This window comes from Synchiropus splendidus, chromosome 5 (assembly GCF_027744825.2).
Source record: "Synchiropus splendidus isolate RoL2022-P1 chromosome 5, RoL_Sspl_1.0, whole genome shotgun sequence".
NCBI lineage: Eukaryota > Metazoa > Chordata > Actinopteri > Syngnathiformes > Callionymidae > Synchiropus > Synchiropus splendidus.
In genome coordinates this window covers 8,063,702-8,085,002 of record NC_071338.1, presented here as the reverse complement: position 1 = coordinate 8,085,002, position 21,301 = coordinate 8,063,702, and the positions used below count along the sequence as shown (strand labels likewise).

The 21,301-nt window shown below is 42.1% G+C and overlaps 1 protein-coding gene across 1 annotated transcript in view; it reads left to right on the top strand.

Annotated features, from left to right (window-relative positions):
- Nucleotides 1–21,301, top strand: part of fto (FTO alpha-ketoglutarate dependent dioxygenase) — a 101,792-nt gene extending 80,491 nt beyond the window's left edge. Inside the window, exon 9 of the mRNA XM_053865132.1 lies at nt 1–21,301. This exon is cut by the window's left edge and continues 12,486 nt beyond it. The gene's annotated coding sequence lies outside the window, so the exon portion shown is untranslated.

The following is a 21,301-nucleotide window of genomic DNA, read 5'->3' as shown; positions in this document are numbered from 1 at the left end:
TTATGTGTGAAATATGTGCATCAAAAATAGGTGTCTGATGTGCAAGGACCTTAAAGTCTAACTGGACTGATGTCACAACAAACAAAATGAGCATTCTTATTACAATATATTGCTGAGCATGCAGTATTGCAATGTAACGTGTCACCACTACTGCATCGGGATACGTATCTTAAGATGTCCACCAATACACAGCCCGAGTAGGTGTGTATGTGTGTGCTGATTCCCCCACATCAACAGAGCTGGTATTTCTCCCTGCTGGATGGACCGAAACAACTACAACAAAAATGAAATTTGATGTATCTTTTTTTATTACATTCGTTTTGTTATGGCAAAAGTTTTTGATATAGTTTATTATACTCCCCAAAACATTGTCTTCCGTTGTGTACAATGGAGTCACAGCTGTATATTAGATTGGTCTGCGTTTATTCTTCCCACAATGGGGAAATTGTGGATTCATACCTTGGTTTTATTTAATAAACTAATGCTAATATGTACAATACATTAACACTGTGGAAAGACAGTGTTTTTTTCTCTCCTGTAAACCCCTGTTAAAGTTTCAACAAAGAGGTTCATCATCTCACTTTCACTTTGACTTTCACCAAGATCAACCGGCCCAAAGTGCACAGCTGCCAGCGTCACGTGTCAAAGGTGTTTACTGGTGTCGAACAGTGTGTTAACAGGACGTATGACACAGAGTTCTGGCCGCGTAGCTGCAGCCCGAGCTGGGTGGCAGCACGACGGGCTGCACGACAATATCACGCGGCAGTTATGTCGCTTCTCTGCTGGGCCGGTTTAATTACAGGAGAACAGCGTGCACCAGTCTGGGCCTCCAAATGGCACCATATGTTTTCCCAGACTAACCGGCTGAGTAAATGCCATTTACCCATTCAGGATGCTCTGTGTCTGGGAATCAGTCATTCACACTCTTATAAAACCCTGCACACCCCCAAACACCATAACCACCCACCTCCTCTATATAAAAGTCAGCTGTCTGCGATTTACGCTGTTCAACGCTCCGTGCATCCCGACAGAGCTTCCTGTTCGGTTTAACCATTTACCAATCTCACCGTCCCACTCAAACAGACATGCATAATGGACTCTTGGCTAGTTTAACTAATGGCTGCCGTTGGGTTAGTCAGAAGTTTAGTCAGGTGTATTATTGCGTCGGCTGAGTTAAATCCACACATTTGACTTGACATGGAGTGGAACAAGGTCAAATCAAGAATTCTTTTCTGCTGTTGTATAGAAAATAAAACAGCCAGCACAAAATTTATGGTAAAAGAACAATGAAAAAATAATATTTATACCAACAGTAATAATCGTAATGTGATAAAACAAATAATTAAGTCATTGCATGTTTTAATGTTGTGAAATATAATCTTGATTTGACCAGTATTGCAAAGAAATACTGTACTGATGGATCTTGAACCTTTGTAGATTGATACGATCATAATACATTTATAGATTGCATTTTGTATAAATCATTTTACATTTTTGAAGGGAAAGGGAAAAGCTTCAACTCTGTCACATACTGTTCAGACTTAGAGGGAATTACCATTTTATCAGGAAAGGCACTGAAAGTTAAGTTGGGCTTAATAAAAGGTTGCCTTACATGAGATGAAGTCTTCCAAACTTTCCCACAGCCATGAGCACCGGCAGTCGTGACTCTCAGCTACCATACAACCGTTGTTTTGTTTGTTTTACCTCTGCATTTCTTATACAGGAGCATGATTTCTCTTCCTGCCAAGGATGTACCTGCACCTGGGTTAATGTGAGCTGGGATTGATGCCAACATCTCACAGCTTTGCCTCATATTCTTTTCTGATTGCTGCAGTGTTTCTTGGTTTATCATTACCTCCTTTTAAACAATACATAGATAGGATTCAATTCTGATGTAAGGCACATCAGGCAATATTTTTTGCGTCTTCTTTGTAGTTTGATATTCCTCCCCATCCCCACCTTCAAGCGGGATCAGTCGAGCAGATTGCAGGTCGAAGGCTCATGTTGTGTTGGCAGGTTTGAGGGGGTGTCAGCTGGGCTGTTGTCCTGTCAGGGGGGAACAGGCTGGCAGCACGGCAGGAAGGCCCTGTTTAAGATACACTGCTGGGAATCGGACTGAGCTGGAGTGTGGTCCGAACCGCAACACACACATGCATGCACCCACCGGGAGGGATTGCTCAGCAAGGTTGGTGGGGGTTTTCCATAACTTGGGATGAAGACATCTACTCATTTATAACGTTTGACATCACCAATCTGCCTTTTCTCCTCTTCCCTCATAAACTCGGACGATGGGTGTAAAGATAACAAGCTGCTGTTCTTGTCCTGTACACTCTTAAATTTTGCTTTTACATGTACAGTTTGGTTTGTGCTCTGTCATAACTCATGGGATTTTTTGTCAGTTAAACTGCTGTGTTAAATTCAAGGTTGTTTTATTTTTTTTTTAAAATCTTTTTATTCCAACTGATTTGGCCATGATATTGACTTTTTTTGCTTTTAAAGCTGGGCTGTCAAACTGAATCACACCAGTGGCCAAATTTGAACCCTCTTTATATTGCTATTTATTAAACTGACTATAACTGTTGTCTGCCTTTTTTATTGATGGAGAGATTTATTCATCCGGGGTTTGTAAATTATTTTTTTTGTCACTGAAATTTTCTCTAGGCAGGGCTCCCCGGCATTTCGGGTGATGACTGTAACATCTGATACATCTATTTTTTTTGGGAATTTACAGTACAAAAACTGTGCAACTAATCTGCTGCAACTCACTGTTAATGTCTTGTGTATAATAAATGTGCAATAATGTAAATAACACATCTATAAAAGCAAAATATTGATAAATTTAAAATAAATTTAGAAGTTTGCTTGACCTATGTCGCACTATACACTATTTACAGTAAGATTAATATTGACCACACAAGTGAACATGTTATTTACGTTCTTAGATGCAGCATGTATTTTTCTTTCCAGTTCATCAAACACTTTTTGATAATATCAAAAACATTTCAACACTCCACATGCTATGTCCAAGAACATAAATATTGTCTCCAGTTGCGCGTCTACTTTGCTGTTGCTTTGTTTGTTCAATGTGAAACATATTGTAAACAGTTTTATAAAATGACTACTTTTCTGTATAGCAACGTCAACGCAAAAACAACGCGTCATGAGCAAACTTCTAAATGTTTTATTTACATTTTTTTTTTCTTTTTGTGTCATCTCCCAAACATCAATGGTGATTTGCAGAAGATGACTTCATCCATTTTTTGACTATAAATTAAAAATGTAAATACGTCAGAAGTCAGTCATCGACGGAAGCCCCAAGAAAATCTGAGTAGCTGAGGAAAAAGTTTTATAGACGATGGCACTGTATGCACACAGAGAAGATAAACTTCCTGTATTACAGGAAAGCTGCAATGATGGTGAATTATATATATTAGATCGACTCAAAGACAGTATACATAGTTTTTATTAAAAAATAAAAATCACACATTTCCTACAAAACAAAAAGAAAATCAGTGTCTCCACTGTGTTTCGGTTCAGACTCTTGGGGTGTGTATTTAAAAACTTTTATATTCAAAAGAAAACTTTTCCTATGACCCTTGTGTCTGCAATTATCACACAACTACAAAGTGCTCTCACCAAACATCTCAGTGTCGATCAAGTGTTTCCTGAGGTAAACGAAGCGTTGCCACATTTCCCAGCACCATCGAGCCCTAATGTGCGCCGCTAACACCCCGTTTAAAAGACAGACGCACAATTACACACTGCACTACACTCTCTGCATGTCCAGGAGGGACTTTCTGCATGACATGCTATTCTCTGATTGTCTGTTTAGCAACTACAGCATGTGCGAGCGCTGCCACATTTGCATATGCCGGCATGTATATTTCAGCAGCATTTAAGACACACATCAGAGGTGGTGAATTATGCATTGCACTGCTACAGTGGTGGCGCTTGTTTTAAGCTCTCGTGAAGGGAAATTGAACAGCGTTTTTTTTCTGCTCATGACACTCAAGACCCAAGGCCCATTAAAGTACACAGACGTAGGCTGCCTCTAAATGGACCGGTGGTGTACATCGTATTCCCTGTTAACAACACAGGCCCGACAAGCCAAAAGGAATCTGACAGGTTCTGCCGTTGAGGTAATGAAACTCCCGTCTCTCCAAAGGGAGTGACTGTTGTAGTTTCCTTGTAGACCACTCTTGTCTTTTCATATGTGAGTGTGCATTTGTGTTTGTTAAATGTGGTGCTGTGGCAGAGATGAGTGGCTGAATTATTCAAAAGTGGCATGTCTCACAAAATGATGCAAACCTATGCATGGATTGTCAGTGGGAGGAATCGAGTGTTGCGGTAAACACAGCCTAAAAGGCTCTTATGCATTATAGACAAGTCCTTTGAAACGGTTTTCTCATATGCAAATGGGACACACAGGGCTGCGAAGGCTTCATACAAATCTCTCTCATTCACTTCGAATCCAAATGAGGCACGCGGCTGTTTATGTTTATATTGTCTGACTGTTAGGAGATGAAGGAGGGGGTGTCGGTCAGAGCGCATAAAAGATGCAATAAAGAAGGCAATTGTGATGGTATCAGTGTTTACTTTTAATAATGAGATGTGGTTTGGCTTGCACATAGCGAGCGGCGAGCTGTCTACGCCGCCTGACTCAAGCAAATGAGCATATGCCATTGTGGTAACCGATGCCCGTACATTGCTCTGTATCTATCCAGTGCAGGGACTCCGAAGGTCTCATGTCAACATATTGTTTGTTTTGCTTTCAAAGCTGCATTACTGGCTTCGCCAAGGAGTTCAAGTGATCGTTCACGATTAGCTGTCTGTTAGCAAACTAACAGGTGATGAGATTTTGGTTCAGGATCAACATTTCTTTTTTCAAGTGACCCTGCATGATAAAGACATGGAATGCCCAACTTGGCGGAGGCTGGCGCTCTCTAAGTACTTTTCTTGTTATTTCCATGTGGCTGAGTTCTATCGAGGTATTTTGAATAGGATGTCACATTCATCAATCCAAGGTTTGAGTAGGTAGACATTGTCTTATATTCACACCTCAGTTGACAGAGGGCACGATTGACAGTTGGCTTTACTTTCACTGCTCTGATATTATGGACCAATCAAAATAGGTCAATGGTCATTATTCACCTTCTCTGCTCTTCTTGTTGAAGTTTATGGAAACTATTGCTTTAGTTTTCACTTTCATCTGACAGGGGTCACACAAGGATTGTGCCCCCATTGTGGGTTTCAACATTGCCCAACGTTTCGCCATTGCCAACCTCCCGGTCTGACTCCAAGCCATGGTCATAATTGTTTCTCCAACATGGTTGTATTCCGTTGAATATTTGTCAAGAACACTTTTTTTTTATAATCCTCTTCAGACTTACTGCAGTAAAACTGTCTTCACAAATCTCAGCACTGCCCACAATCTTTTAAATGACACAAAAAATGCCGCAATACGTGGTGATAGATGACCAGTCAGTCTGCTTTCATGTTTGAAAGCTTGTACTGTATGTTTTGCATGTGCAAGAAATGACAATATGAACCTCAAACAGTGAGAACTCCATATCGTCTTTAACTGACTGAATATTGAACAAATAATCTACAAAGTCAACTTTAACAATTGTCTCCTGAAATTGTTCCATCTCCCAGAGGCAATGTGAAGCCACGGGGTTGTTGTGCCACCCTCTCTTTCTCCTCCACTTCCTTCTCTTTATTGTTTTATGATGCATTTCAGACAATTATCATATCCTTGGCTTGTTTAGCTTTGCCGAGTGCCTGCTATTTATGAAGTTTATTTGAGGCTCCCTGCATGGTAAACGGTGATAAGCTCAGCCTCTAATAAAGCCCAACTCGTAAACAACTCTGCAGCTCAATCCTTAATAGCCTCAAGGGTTTGTGAAAGCTTTATAACACATTTATTACCAGTTTAATGGCCACAGAGCGTTGAGCCATAACACACGCAACTCTAATTAATTTTTCTGACATATATTGGCTTTATGTTGTCTCTCAGTTATGTTTGCCAGCCTGATTGATTTCGAGTCATTTTAGTGTCTTGCTTAATGCAGTGCGACATCAAAGTGAGCTATACTACACACAGTTGCCTCAATTATTTTGTCGCTCGCTATTCACAGTCTGTTAAGAGAAAAGTAGAAACCATTACTTTGTTCACCAAAAGCACAAATCCACTCGGAACAGACGAACGGGGCAGCGTGGGGAATAGAGATATTTGATGTTGGATCTCCCCCTATTTACAGTAGGCTGCCTGAATAAAATGTGTTCAGAAGCTGGAAAGCAGCATTATGACCCATAACCCCGAGGTATTTGAAATGTAACAGCAGGACTTACTTTGAAAAAAGAATTGGAGATGTGCTCAGAGCTCACTGTTTATACGTGATGAGATTTGGAGTGCAATATATGTTCTTTCTTTTCAGTTTATTGTGGGGAAACAGCGACCTTCAGACAGAAGAGGAATGGCTGGGTCAAAAGTGAATATTCTTTATGCATTATTTTGCATAAAATACACTGCATATCAAATATATTGTATAGTTTAAATGATATTATAACTCAGCCACTGGCTATTGTTAGCATCAATCTTCCTTTGGAAATGTTTTTCGTCCATGATCCCGACAGCAAATGTGCACAAATCCTCGCCTGAGCACATTCAAGGCTGGTCGCTCACCTCCTGTTATGTCTGTCACCTGGGGTTCATCCAAATACATTCCTTCAAGTATCCAAGGTAATTTGAAGTAATTTTACTGATTTTTTTTTTATTTGATTTTTTTTTTACTGATTTGATGGGGAATTTATTTAATTTTTTCTTTGTGCACACTTCGTCATTTCCTAGAAATGAAGATCAAGACTCAATTCGGACAAAAGAACAAACTGAAACTGTCTTTGAAGGTGGTTTTGTGTTTGTGGAATAAGTAAAAACCTACTAGATCTGGCTGTAGTGGAGTTAGTTGAAATGTTTGCAGAGACAATGCGGCATTAGGGCGAGCGAACCCCTTCGACACCATGGTATAGTGATGAAAGAGTTCTGTGTTTGATCATTGACAGTGGACAACCCTGAGCTAATAGCTACCTTGACGGTTAGCATGGCGGTAACTGTTGTTGTCAGAGGAAATTATTGGTTTTAAATAATGTCACACACATCTGATTCCCGCTATGACCATGCTTGTTTTTAGAGATTTGTTTGCTCAGGTAGCATGTGTTGTTTCCTGCACAGATAATAATAAGTTGGGAGCTACACTGAACACATCATTTTAGAAGTTTGCATTGTTATTCAAATAAGACCTCTTAAGCGTGATGAGTTGATATATTAAATGAGGTACATACATTTATGTTTTAGACTGTTCACCAAGGACCAATGAAGACTTTCAGTTTAAAACAACAGTAGCTCTCTGTCAACTGTGTCATCGTTCAGGCATCACAGGGTCAAATTCTGTTCCAGATCAGACAGGGCGACTCATTCCTGTTGCTCTGATGCTAAATCCACTGAGCTTTTTGTTTCAAGTTTCAAGAATTGTGATCCTGATTTGACTCTTTAAAAACTGACAATCACATGCAGTATCATAAATGGAACTCCTATAATCTAAGACAACACCCAAATCCATTGATGAAAATGTGGTTTTATTGAAACATATTCTGCAGTACTTTCACCATAGCCAGTACAATTACACTGTAATATCGACGAAGTAATGACAATCAGAATAGTTGTTATATTGCTTGACATTTGTGAATCATGATATTGAGTCACTGGATTCCCACCTCTACTGTTGACCACGTACTAAACTGCAAGGAAACTAGTGCACCAGCGTGAGGGACAAATTCCCAATTCACCTTTAGAACGTCTCAAAAGCTCTTTTCAGAACTTGCTGATGTAAGTTTGCTAGGTCGCAATGAAAAAAACAATTGGTAAACACTGTGTTGTCTCGAAAACAAAACAACTTTTCTAGGCATTGCTAATTGGCAAAACTGCGGCCTGAGACTCACCTTCTGCAGTAAGTATCAGTTTCAGGTGGTCCTCAATTATTGTTTTGAAAAGAAGCAGAGTATCAATCATTCATGTGTAGGAAGAAAAAAAAAGAAAAACTGATGAGTGTTTGCTGGATGGCCAGTTCGACCAAGACTGGTGGAAGGAACACGAAATTGCTGAGCGAATCAATAGGAGGTGGGTAATAGTTGGGGGATCCTCTTTCAAAGGGCCTAGCTGAATTTGCTCAACTCCTGGTTTTGATCTGGTACTGTACTCTCTTCGTTGTTGGCATAGCTGATGTTGTTTGTGTGTTATTTTAGCCTTCCCAAGTAGTTAGTTTGCAATGTGGACGAAAATACAAATTAAGGTCCATCTGTTTTCAATGGTCAGACAGATGGACTCGGTTAAATGAGAACATTCTGAAAACCCTGACAGGTTACAGGTTTCTGTAATGAACGTGCTGCAAGAGGCAAGGTTTCCTCCAGAATAAAATATGAAGTATATATATATATATATATGAAGAGTGCTCCACGCAATTTTGCCTTCACTCCACTCGGCTGCTCTTTTGTCACACTGTCTGTGGCAGAACCGCTTCAAGTTGGAGAAGATAGGATGGTTCAGTTCGGACGGCATTTATTACTAGGCATTTCATGGTCAATGCCATCATCATTCAGTACTGTAGCCAACATCTCACATATTAGCGATCAAGTGAATGAGACAACAACCGCTCCGGTTCTGGTCTACATCTGGTGGGCATCTGAGCCTGGCGTCCACCGGGGCACGAGAGATCTGACTCCCTCTAAAGCTGGAAACCCTGCAGTACTTTAAGCAATAAAATTTACATTTGTAACATCCTACTGGGCAGCTCTTCATGCAACCCTTGTTTATATTAGCAACATATCGACTGTTTCACTGCAAAAACAATTAGAATTGCTCGTGGCACCATTTCATCGGTCAACTGTATGTGTACATGTATGCTTTTTCACCAACATATTCCCACATCCAAGGTGTCAAATAGCAATGATTTGCATTTGCATGTTGATGCATTAAGCTTTCAACTGAAATGTACGTGCCACCTTGCACTGCATATACTGAAGCCCTGGGCAGAGTGTTGCGTAAAAGAAAGGTGGAGGATGGAAGTAGGCACAGCCAGTGCAAAGAGGAGAGATGTAACAGAAAGTGAAGTGAAAGAGAATGCATCTGTAGTTGTGCTAAACCATAAGTATGTTTTATTTGGACATTTATTGTGATTTTATAACGTAAATTATTCCGTAAAAAATATGGGCAAACTGATCGGTTAAAGTGTCTTGCATGTTTGCAAGTCCAAGCAAATGCCAGGCTCCTTCTTTATGTGTCAACGTCTATAATCATTGCTCAGGGCTTGGACCAAAACACTTCTGATTTAGGAAAGTTGGGCCGCTTTGAACTTGCATGTTTTTGATAACTACTTGGTATGCTTCCTGGAGGATAACCTGCGAGCTTGGCTTCCCATGCTCTCACTCCTTTGATTAAGTGCCAGGGCGAGATGGCTCGGCATTCAATAAGGCTTTTACCTTCCTCATATCCCAACTGTCCCAGGCTTGAAAGGGCCAAATGCTCCCTGATCTCAATAGGAGAATTGAATCCATCCTTGCTGAACACTCCTCTGCAGAGTTTTTGTTTTAAGAGAGTGGGCCAATAACCTCCTTCCTGTAAGTGCCCTTCCCCTTGTCCCTTATCCTGTTTTAGGTCAACATGCTCCCTGTTCTCCTGCGCTGTTTATACATTATGACTCATCTCGACAAGCATGTATGTGGTACCTTGAAGCTTCCCCCTTTTCTTTTTTTGCTCCCTTTCAAGCAATGTCAGGTCAAAGCGTTCATAAAATAAGAAAAAAAAACAAAAAACAGGTTTATTATGATGACAATTATCAGGGTGAGGCACGTAACTTAATATAAGCCAACCAAAGAGAATTCTACTTTGCCATGTATGATTAAAGGCTCCTTCTTTGATCATTATTCTCAATTGTATCTATCAAATTTCTTGACTTTTTTTTTTCCAGAACTGCACCTGCAATATGTGGTTAGCTGTCTGTATCCATTAGAAGTATTCCATGAATGAAAGGCGAGAGATTTGAGTCAGACTTGTGGTGAGGCAAATTTCAACATAAGCTTTTCATAAATTGTTCTTCTCACCATGACTGGGTCACAATAAAAGCTCTGTTTTTCCTCCTTGTTGTACAAACTATTATTAGTTTTATTATTACTATTGTATTACAGAGATGCTTCATCTGACTACTTTATGAGACAAACTCATCTGGGGTTTTTCCCACCGGCAGTCAATATGCCGTAAGCAGTGAATGAATTCAAGTTGCAAAAGTTACTGTTTGTGTTTAGCGAACATTTCTCTACCTGTTGAATGTTTCTCGTCTACCTCCAAATCCAAGGTATTTCCATTTGATTCACAGCTCCAGCAGTGAAGTTAGTGTGGCTCGGCTGCAGACTTTTCTACATCGCTGTCTTTCCCGCTTTTGTTTTCTTTATAATTCATTACTGCCTTCATATGCCGTATATATTTTTGTTGTGGGTTATTGGGGCATGAATAAGCATGTGTCACGGGCTTTTCACAATCCCTCATAAGCAAATCCCACCCTCCATCTCTGCGTTGGCCCAGCGGGCTCCACTCACAGTTCTTCTTACAGCCATGAAGGGATTTGGGCTGGATGGGCAGACCCTGACTGGGCTGATTGCTTTGAATGGCACTGGCTAAAGCTGCCTTTGAAAGTCGGGGCGTTGATGAGCTCCTTCTCAGTAGAGCCTGTGTAGTCACTGCCTCTGGGAGGGACCCTCACTAATACCTCAGCATTAGATATACAGCAAGAGGCAGGGATCTGCAGTCACCCCGAGCAATACACACACAGTCATGCTTATAGACACGCACACAGCCATTTGCACAACAAGGGAAAATGCTCCTTGTGAACTTTTTTCTCAATTCTGCTGCCTGCTAGTTTTTCTGGTCCACAACTTTCTTCTCAGAACCTAGATGAGGAAAAGTTATCAATTGTGAAGCACATGGTGGTTTTGTTTATGACCTCTGCGATAGAAATGCTCATTGTTGATCTTTGAAGCTGGTTTCAAACCAACCTACTGTATGTAGCAGGTTCGGTTGTAATTTGGGCAAACTCTTGGAGTGAACTTGGGCCCTTTCTGTGAGTTTGTATGTTCTCCAGGTGCTTGCTTGGTTCCCTTCCACTGTCCTAACTCATAGAGTGGGTAACAGATGATGTGTCCGATGTCATGACTGTGTATCTACACTATGTTTGCTTGAGATTGACTGGAGCAGGGCTTCCAGTCAAGGGTCCAGGGTGTCCTCCACTACTTGCCTCAAGTAGCTGTGATAGAACGTATGGATGAACGTATACATGTCAGAGCTTTCGTGCGAAGCAGCTAGTCCAACATGTAGCGTGAGTTACAGTTTCAATTGGCAAGTCGATTAGCTCACTCTCTATGGCTGCAAATGCTGCTTAACCTTAGACCTACTCCTTTAAGTTATTGACGTGTGAGCAACATTCCCCTTCAACGGTCAAACTAAGTTTAAAAAAAAAACGCAGAGCTGTAGAGCGAGGATTTCCGGATGCGTACGTGAGCTTGCTTGTGTTGTTCGCTGTTTCACCTTGTCCTCTTACGCTCATAAAACACCTTGAACATGAGAGAAGACAAATTACAGTTTCACATGCAGGTGTCCGGGTGCATTTTTATCTCTCAGCAGGCCCCCAGGGTGCACTACCTGTGTTCTACAGCACTCACTGTGACATGGGAGCTGTCACTGGTGGGGCCCCTGAGGCCCTGGCTGCTGTTCTGAACAGGGTGGCCTGCTCTTTTGATGGACTGTCCCCCGAAGCGTGGAGCTCTGAACTTTGGATGCGTCCACACCCCGCACTCCTGACCCCAAACCCTGTTACCCCTTTGACTAACTCTGCTATTTTTGAAGTGACACGTCCACTCTGAACATCCTCTGTGATTAACTTGAAAACATAGTGGCTACACCGAGTCATCCTCATTACAGTCATCGCAGCAAGTCGGGGCAGGACGGCGTCTTCTGTGGGTTCATTAAAATGGAAAATTCCAAGGTTATGCTTGTTGATGTCAGTGAAACTCAAGTCTTTGTGATACATGATTGTCTTTAACAACACTCACACGGCTCCGGGCACAAAAACAAGCTCATATTGTGTAGACTCAGACAGAGGGGTAAAAGTAGTAGTCGTCATTTACTGATAAGTGACAGAGACAGCTGCTTATCCTGACATGATCTGTGTGGCATGAAGGGTTTTGAGCTTTAAGTTTAAGACAGCATGCTGGAGAAGGGATGAGGTTGAAGCGCAATTCAGTTCTGGATGGTGTGGAATGTGGAGTTTGCATGTGCCCAATTCAGCTCTGTCGCCTTCAGGTCCTTCTCAATTGAGATGCATACTGACTTGCTCTTTTATGAGAAGCTGTCTATCAAACCAGGCGATCATTTACAAGTTAATGGTTGCCATTTTAAACTTCATTTCTGTGAACAAATAGCCAGTAGTGTCTCATTATTTCAGCTCATTTCAGTTTGCCTTTTTGCATATGTTTATTTAGTAACTTTGTTCGCAATGATTTTTCACTTTTGAAGCTTTTGTTTTTGCAGCAGAGGAAGAAAAGTCTCTTTCTCTGCAGTAGTCTCGAGAATAGTCATTGTCCCTTGGTTGAAGCCTTGTTTTTGAAAAGGTTGCTACTGCTGCTCTCTGCTTCTCTAAACACAGCTAGGCATTAGCACGGTCTCTTGTTACAGGCCCTGGCTCCTAATGAGAGACCCAATCACACCGAGGGAAAAGTTGGATCAGCACCGAGACACCAGACCCAACCTGTGGTTTACCTCTCGAAACACAACCGCACTGTTATGTCTTTGCACTTTCTTTTTCCTCCCGCTGAAACGCTTGTGCTGCTGCGTCTCTATCGTGACCCTTCTACATTACAACAATAGAACAGGTCAAATTTGATTTGTTCACAAATAGGTAACATTGAGTCCTGTGTGGGTGAGATGTTGGTGACGTAGCCTTCTGCTTTGCCGGTTGATTTAGTATTTTGGGTGTTGAGTTTGTACGCATGCACCATTAAAGCAGAAGCTGGCCATCAATGAAAACTTCAAATTTTAGGGCAGGGTCACACTATAGGCAATTTCATCCGTGCCATCCGTTCTTCTTCTTTCAACACATTCTTTTCTAAACAGCCAGCCCTCAAAAATGTCAGGACTCTTGACTACGTCCAGCATATAAAGTGGACCCGAATAGATGGGGCTGTGGCTCTAGCCGTCAGATTCGTAGTGCTAATGTCTACAGTGTGAAAATCAGAGCAGATCATTGCGTTCAATCTATTCTGCGTTCTAAACAGCTGGTCCACACAGGCCCGTACTCAATCCTCATGCAAACTTGCTAGTCCTCCTCTACTGGACAACACGGCAATCCAACTTTTAACTGTGACTCCAAGGGCCTACGCTAATGTACATCTGGGATAAGAGAAAGGGAAAATAGCAACATTCACGCTGTCTTCTGTCACTCCTGAGTTCGAACTGTGATTTACAGAGAAGTCGGCACATTGTAAGAACCTGAATAGGATCACTCACTCCAGCAGGAAGAAAGAGGAGGAGAGCAGCCTTCTCTGTCCCTGGTGCTTCTCTTACACACCTTCCTTATCTCTTCTTATTTCAATTTCTGTTTATAGTTTTGACGGATTATAAAAAAGCAATGCCGGGTGGATACCTTCTCTTTCCCCCCTTCTGTTCTTTTCCCTTTTTTCAAAGTGAGTGATTGTTAAACAGTTTATGTATTCTCTTTCTGCCAGTGTGTTTATTGGAGGTAGTGAATTAGGTTTGAAACCATCACCGGAGGTTGTGTTTGAAACTTGAAAGGAAGCCCCCGTAGCACAGGCTCCCTCCCTTTCTCTCATCAGCCCCCTCTTACTCGGTCCTCCTCTCTCGATTTCCTCCTCTTTCTTTCTCTCTCACTCCATCACTCAGGCGCACACAACCTCACACTCTCTCAGCGTTAGCACAGTTGTCACATAGCGGCGCCGTTATCTGCACATTATTAGTTATTACTTTATCGGCTCCCAAAGCTGTCAGAAGACACCCTCCTGGAATATACAGCCGGCACAAGCCATCAGTCCTCATTACGGGAGACCCGTGCACAATTTACACCCAGCTGCCACTCACACAGCCACGACAACATGCTAATGTGTACGTGTTTTTCCCTGTATGTGTGCGATTGCTTTTATGCAGATGACAGGGCTGCGCACAAACGATATGAGCACACCTTTAAGGGAATACACTCACATGTATGAATTGGGCTGGGCTAATGTGTAACATGATAAAAGCCTTCACCACGGCCTTTATGTTTGCGTTTGAGGCTTTTTTCATGCCGCTTTAAACCACCAGGAGGCAGGGACGGCATAGAAACTACCGTTCAGAGGACTCAACGTCACCACACAGGTGTGCGGTAAAACCCCTGGAGCCACCGAGAGCAGAACAGGGCCCGGCAAGTCAAGCCGGGTGAGTTTCTGCGTATCCAGAGATAGCGATCAACGCACATGTGAACAGCGTTTGTGAGAGGGACTGGGGTCAGAGTCTGTACAACAACAAAAACGGCACTTTTGCGCCATGAATTATGTTTTCATCGAACCGGCGTTGCCTGGGGTGACTGTCAGGAACAGATGTACAAGTCAGGTACTCATCATTAGCGAATGAATATGAAGATTGTGCAAATCAGGCCTCCTGCACCGACTTGCTATTCGGCACCCGTTACCGAGTCCTGTTCCAGGAACGCACCTCTTTTACGTTTGATCTCGCAAAGTGGCCACATTAGCGCTGACTAATTCCCCCGCATTTGTATTTAAAAACAGCGCACTCCAGTTCCTTTCCAGGATTTGTAATGGGATTGGAATTGTTAGTACTAAATCCGCCCATCCGCTTTGTATGCTATAGAACTCCGATGTCACTTTGAGCTGTCAGTCAGGGAATGGTATCTGTGTTCAGTGTTTAATAAAAGGTCAGACTTTGAGTGAACGTGCAATTATGTTGTCAGGCACATAGGTTGACACATTTATGCGTTGATTATAGAGTTTGGGTGACAGTGAAGAAAGAAAACATATATCAAACAACCGCTGATCTGTTGTTGCCACTTTGGAGAGGAAACAAGTTCAGGTAACCTAGAAGGAAGGAAGGTGACTTGATGACATGCTGAAACAAGAAAAATATCAGCAATACACTGAATATCTGCCACATTATTCTATCACTTACTGCATAGGAGGCGACCACTAATGAAGGTTTTTCCTCTGTGCCTCCACAATAGCTGGTGGATTTATCATGTGAGTGATCGCAAGCCTGATTGATTAGTTTTACAACAAATGCCCAGGGAAAATGATGACATTTTTATTTTGGTCCGCCATGTCTGAAATTGTTATTGGACAACAGTCAAGTAAAATGATACTAAAGTACTTCACGGCAAATAGACTGTAAATGTGAGTGTAGATTTGTTTTCCTGACGCAAAAATCTTGAACACATGACTTGTTGATCTTTGGCCAAATGTCGTAGTTGTGAACCATGGCATTAAACTGTATTTGAAGCCTGCGTTCCACCCTAACAGAAGTAAGAGACCTCCCTCCTCCTATTTCTACCTTACTACTGTTGCATGCAGGTGATGCAGCAATACTTGATAGCAGTAGGAGACAGTGGTGTGTGAGTGAATTCATCCCTCCCAGTTACGGAAGTTTAGTGACACTTCTTCTTGTTGGCCCATCTAGTTCGTCTTCCCTACTCACGCCTGTCTTCTTCATGTTCCTTGCACCTCAAAGGTGGTCTTCCCCTTCATATTCTTCTGATCTGTTGTGTTTGCATCTCAAACTTTCTATGTCCCATGCTCCTTGTCTCTCCTCTCCTTCTGAGTCTTTACTTTGTCTCTAAACTTCTACATGAGTCCATCTGATATACTAGTATCTTGCCATTCATAGTCATTCCCAATGAGAAGCTAATCATCTTCCACTCTGCCACTTCTTCTTCTCTTTGTGTCACAGCTGCCGTCTCCAAACCAAACATCATGGCAGGTCTCACTGCAATCCTATTAAACTTTAGCCTTGCTGCCCCTCCTCAGAGCATCCCACACTGTTTCCACACCTATGCTCTCCGTTTCAGATGTTTTCATCTGTTAAGAATAGCAATATCCCGTGGTAAAACTAACCAGAGAGTTTTCCTAGTAATCTAATCCAGGTCGAGACCATGAATTCAGAATATTGTAGAACTTGCCTTTCTGTGTCGCCAAGATAATATTTTAAATAATCCTCACTTCGGAAGGTCACCAGAAGTAACAGCGCATCATTCACTGCTTTCGGGTGTGTTTTGTTTATTGAGAGAGAGAGACATGGCTGGATGTGTCTTCGCCTCCATTATCTGCAGGACAGTGTTTGGATGGCCGTCAGCTACAGGAAGGATTTGTCAAGCTGCTCTTGGATAGCGGAGTCTCCATAAGACATTGTGCTAAACATAATTATGCAAACTTTTTTCTTCAGTGGGAACAAGAGGAAATAATGGCTTTAATATATGCCCTCACCTAAAGCAAGTGTTTTGTATGCAAATGAGGAGTGATTCAAGGGACGGAGAGGCGGAGTGTCTCTTGCATCCATCTTTTGTTGCCAGGCGGATTAAGGGAGATCTGTTATGGTTTGTTAACACGAGAGCTTTTGAGTCGGATTGAAACGAAACCATGTGTAGAATTTGATTGAAGACAATGCAGGGTGAGTGGCTGCTGTGGCGTGTGCTGGACGTCACCGGCCCAAACACCAGCGATGGCTTCTGCAGTCCCATTGTTTGAATGGCTTCTATTATGGAGTGGGTTTTTGCTACGTTTTTGTTCTGTAATGGGCTATAATAACTTAAATAAATCACTCTGGCTGAGCTGGAGGTTCTCAGTTAGGGTTTGGCATTGATGGAAAGCTCTGGGTCTCCACTGCACCAGTCAGAAGAGCGTCTTGTGTACGCTACAAAAAGTTTGAGGAGTTCGTCTGTGTAAAGAATTGACCAGAGAGTTTAGGTAAGGTAGAATAAAGGACATTTTTAGTCTTTAAGCGCTATTTACTGTGTTTTCCACTATGGTGTAGAGGTGATGTACAAAAAAATATATCATTATTATTATTATATAATGGTGACACAGCACCCCATGACTCCTACGGTTCTAACATAGCACCACTGCCAAACAAATAACCATAACAAACAAGAGTTAGACCAGATCAAACATGTATACTAAACTCATTGGTTACAGTAAAAAACCTGAATTCTCACAGCTGTCACACAATCAACGTTACAATAACAAGTCATCAGGATTTATAGCTACCTGTCAGCACCTTTACATGAGCGAGATAGGCAACAAATGTTCAATCCTGGTTTAAATGGAAAATCCAGGTTTCAAGGTGAAGCGTTTGGTAACTTTGGGGCACCAGTGTCAAATAAAGCAACTAGTATTAACATTTCAGAGGACAATACTGATGTAGCACTGACTCATATGGCTCTTATCATTGTCAGTATTTAAGGAGAATGAACAACAATGTTTCAGGGGAATCCCACAAACGTCTGCAATCCTGACCCAACCATCAGACCGTGTCTCTTAGGTATTAGGGTAACGTTTTGAAAGTTTTGAAAAAGTCGTCTTGCTTGCTTGTACATCTCATGGATTTTGAATGAAGGAATGACTCACGTGACTTTGAGTTCATGACTATCCACTGATGTTTCTGTCAATGGTGGCATTCGCTTTGTCTTGTAAGCTCTGGGCGATGCATTTAGTTCCACTTTAGGGAATTGTCCGTAACCCTGTTTTACATTGGAAATAGCCCAGAGGAAAAGGAGTCAGAGGAGAGCGAGAGGGGGCTACAAAGAGCAACCGCTGATTAATTATGCACATCCTTGATTGTGACATGCTATCTGCTGCTATTAATGGGCAAGGATAATCACTCCGGATCGTAATTGCCACCTCCGACTTCAGAAGTCTACTGTGTCCAACATCAATCTTCATAGAACGCCGTTGCAATTTAAACACCAACTTCATTTGCTGCCACTTTCGGATAATTTCTTTCAGGAATAGTCAAGTGTTGGTGGGGGGAGAGGGGGCAGAAATGGTGCTCCGCGTGGTGTGAGCTTCAGATATGCAAGCCGTAACAGGAAGTCACGATATTACCGTACACTGCTTGAGGATATGAAAAATAATTAGAGATCAGTATGAGGGGAAAAAAATGTGTTTTGGATTTATGGAACTTTTCTTTGTTTGAACTTTTAATTCAGCTCTAAATGAGCGTCATTATTCTCACTCACACACTCTATTACCATGGAGGCAAATTTATGGGAAAGAAATATCACATTAAAAAGTTAAATATGAGTTAATGAGAAAATAACACTCGCAGAGGGATTGTCGCAAACTACTGCCGAGTCCTTTCAGGTACAGCGTTTTCTTTTTCCCCTCCTCGATGAAATGTATATGGATCAATGTAAGAACTTGTCAATGTCACTTGTGTAATAATTCTGCCTATTAGTGGGAAGATAAATGTACATTTTATTCCATAGTTTATCTATTTTCAGTGTATTTTTTTCATTACACCTCGGCTCATATTAGAAGAAAGTGAATTTGAGCCCGACTTCACTTTTTTTGCCTTCTCCAAAAGCTTCTCTGGCAGTTTGTCTGAAAGGCCAAATGCAATGAAGAATGTAATTAGAGGGAAGGGGAAACTTTTAAGGGGAATTTCAGAATACCAAGCAATCAGAGCCTTAAAAGCGGCTTTTGGTTCCCCATCAGAACGTCTCTTGCCCAGCCACAGACTGTGTCAGGTCGCACAGTGTAATGGCCCCCGCTCGGCGGAGAGACATACAACTCCTTACTGTTTTTATTCTTCCTGCTAATGGGGTGCGCTTAGCTGCTGTCACACCTCCCTAACATTAAAGGGGTCCCGAGAAACCGCCACATTTTCTTTGGCATGGTTGTATATGGAGCTTTTGGTGCATCAAGATGACACACTGAGAACCTCAAACCTCATTATCACCTCCTTAAAGTGTAAATCGCCCATTTTTTTTCAAAGACCCCAGTGAATTGGTTGAAAAAGCACATCTATTTTATGGTTCAGTTACTTTTGGGTACTTCCCGACATACCCCACCCTAACTGAAATGGAGAGGCATTTTGAAGATTTTCAATAGAGGAAACAGTTTGTGTTTTGATGTTCCGCGGCCAACGATTTCATGCTATTGATCCAGTCGACTGTGGCACTTTTTCTCTGCAAATTCTTTAAAGAAGAACCAGGCCGCCTTTTCCAGTCGGACGCTTCATTCACCATTTTGGGACAAAGGAACATATGTTGAAAATAATAGTTATGTGCTAGAAAGCACACTTGAGACATTTGAAACATAACTGTGCTGCAATTTGGTCTCAGTGCATCGAGTTGCTCTTTGAATGAGGAAAGGACAGAGTTGGACCAAGCTTCACACAAATTATTACCGTATGTCTCGGGTTGGCATGAGACTTTTCTGGTTCATTTTAGATCCATTCATGAGAGTGTTTTCTTGTACCCCTGGATTCATAACCCAATATTAAATATGGATTCTGGCCTCAAAGGTTCAGAGTTCCACCAATCTTTCGCAAAATCTAATGCAGGATTCACTATCCAGGCAGTGGCCTGTCGCAAAGTCTGTAACAGTCTCCTTTAGTCTGAAAACTGTGGGGGATTCCAGAGGGACCCGGTGCACCTGACTTAGATATCCTAATCCTCCCGTCTTGCAGCCCAAGGTAGTGGGGAGATATTGGTGTGGTGATCCATGTTTTGTTCAAAGACAAATCCATAACTAAAACTTTAGTGACATCAAGACCATGTGGGGTCAAAGGCCTTACCTGTCCTCATTGTATTTGATTCACTAGGACAAACCTCAGCCAGGCTGCAACTTGGAGCATAGTTTGGTTTTGTATTTGTTTATATTTATTTTATACCTCAGAAAACTTAACTGTCCAGAAGAGGTCCATATGTTTATCAATGTAGCTTAAAGTTCATCCAAATACACTAATGTCTTGGATTTGTCCAATATAATAGTGAAATTAATAATTAAATTACAATAGAATAATAAATAAAAGTTGTATGAGAGAGCGATAAACACTGTCTGAAAAAAAGTCAGGGAAAAAAAGCTGGAAGAAGTGGGAAAAATGGCGCCCTTTGGTTCTTTCAGGTAGATTGGAGAGGCCAAACAAACAGTGAGCACTTCGGCGCGACGCATTAACTGTAACTGCCCTTGATCTGGCGCTGTTTAGAGTGCTGTCGGCACGGCTAATAAACACTTCATTTAGTTTTAATGGTCCCGGCGCCTCTCCTCAGCCTTCAAAAGTACCCCTTTATTTGGGTCATTTATGGCTCTTCCTCAAGGAGCACCCAAGGGACAACAGCTCCAGTCCACATCGCTGTCTGCTGGAGCACTCCGGGCCTGAGGAAAATTAATAGGGCTATCTGGAGAAAATAAATAAGTGATGGGTTTTAGCCTTTGCCAAACAGCCCAGAGAGCTTATTAAGGTGGAGGGAAGTGAGCCGAGGCAGCTGAGAAGCCATTTTAATATGAAATTTGCACCTTTTAATGTGCAGCCACACTCGATTTTTCCTGCCTTCCTTTCTCCCTCTTCCATGCCATTTTCCTGTGCACGGTCACCTAGACTGTAAAATGGTGCAAACTTTTAAATGTGAGTTTGCCATGAGCAAATAGACTGAGATTTGTGTGTGCAATGGCCACGTGTGGCTCTCTCTAACCCACGTCTGCTGTTTAGTGTTTTCTCTTGTGACTACAACGCATGTGTGCTTGTTTCTATGTTTCCAACTCCCTGTGAAACAACCCCACCACCACATCTCAACTTATAATCGACCATAAAGTCGGACGTGGACGTAACTAGAAAGGACAATGGTGTTCCACGATGTCTCCGCTCCCTCTTCACTCTCTGTTGCTCCTCTACATCAATTGTAAACACAGCAATTATGGATTGTGTGAGACTTAATTATAGCTTGCGCGGCGCCCCGGGGGAGCTCTGGCGGAATGCTGCCGCTGATAAAAACGCAAGCTCATCAGCACCCCTCCAATGGTGGCAAGCCCCTCTGAGTGTGAACCAGAGGGAGCCCGTCCCTCAGGGCCCTTCAAGCCAAAGGACCAATTAGTATTAGGGGGGAATTAATCTTAACGTGACACAGCCACTCAAACAGGTCCTCCCAAGGTGAAGAGGATTTAACGTGGTTGCATTATTGGTTATTGGCTTCTGTTT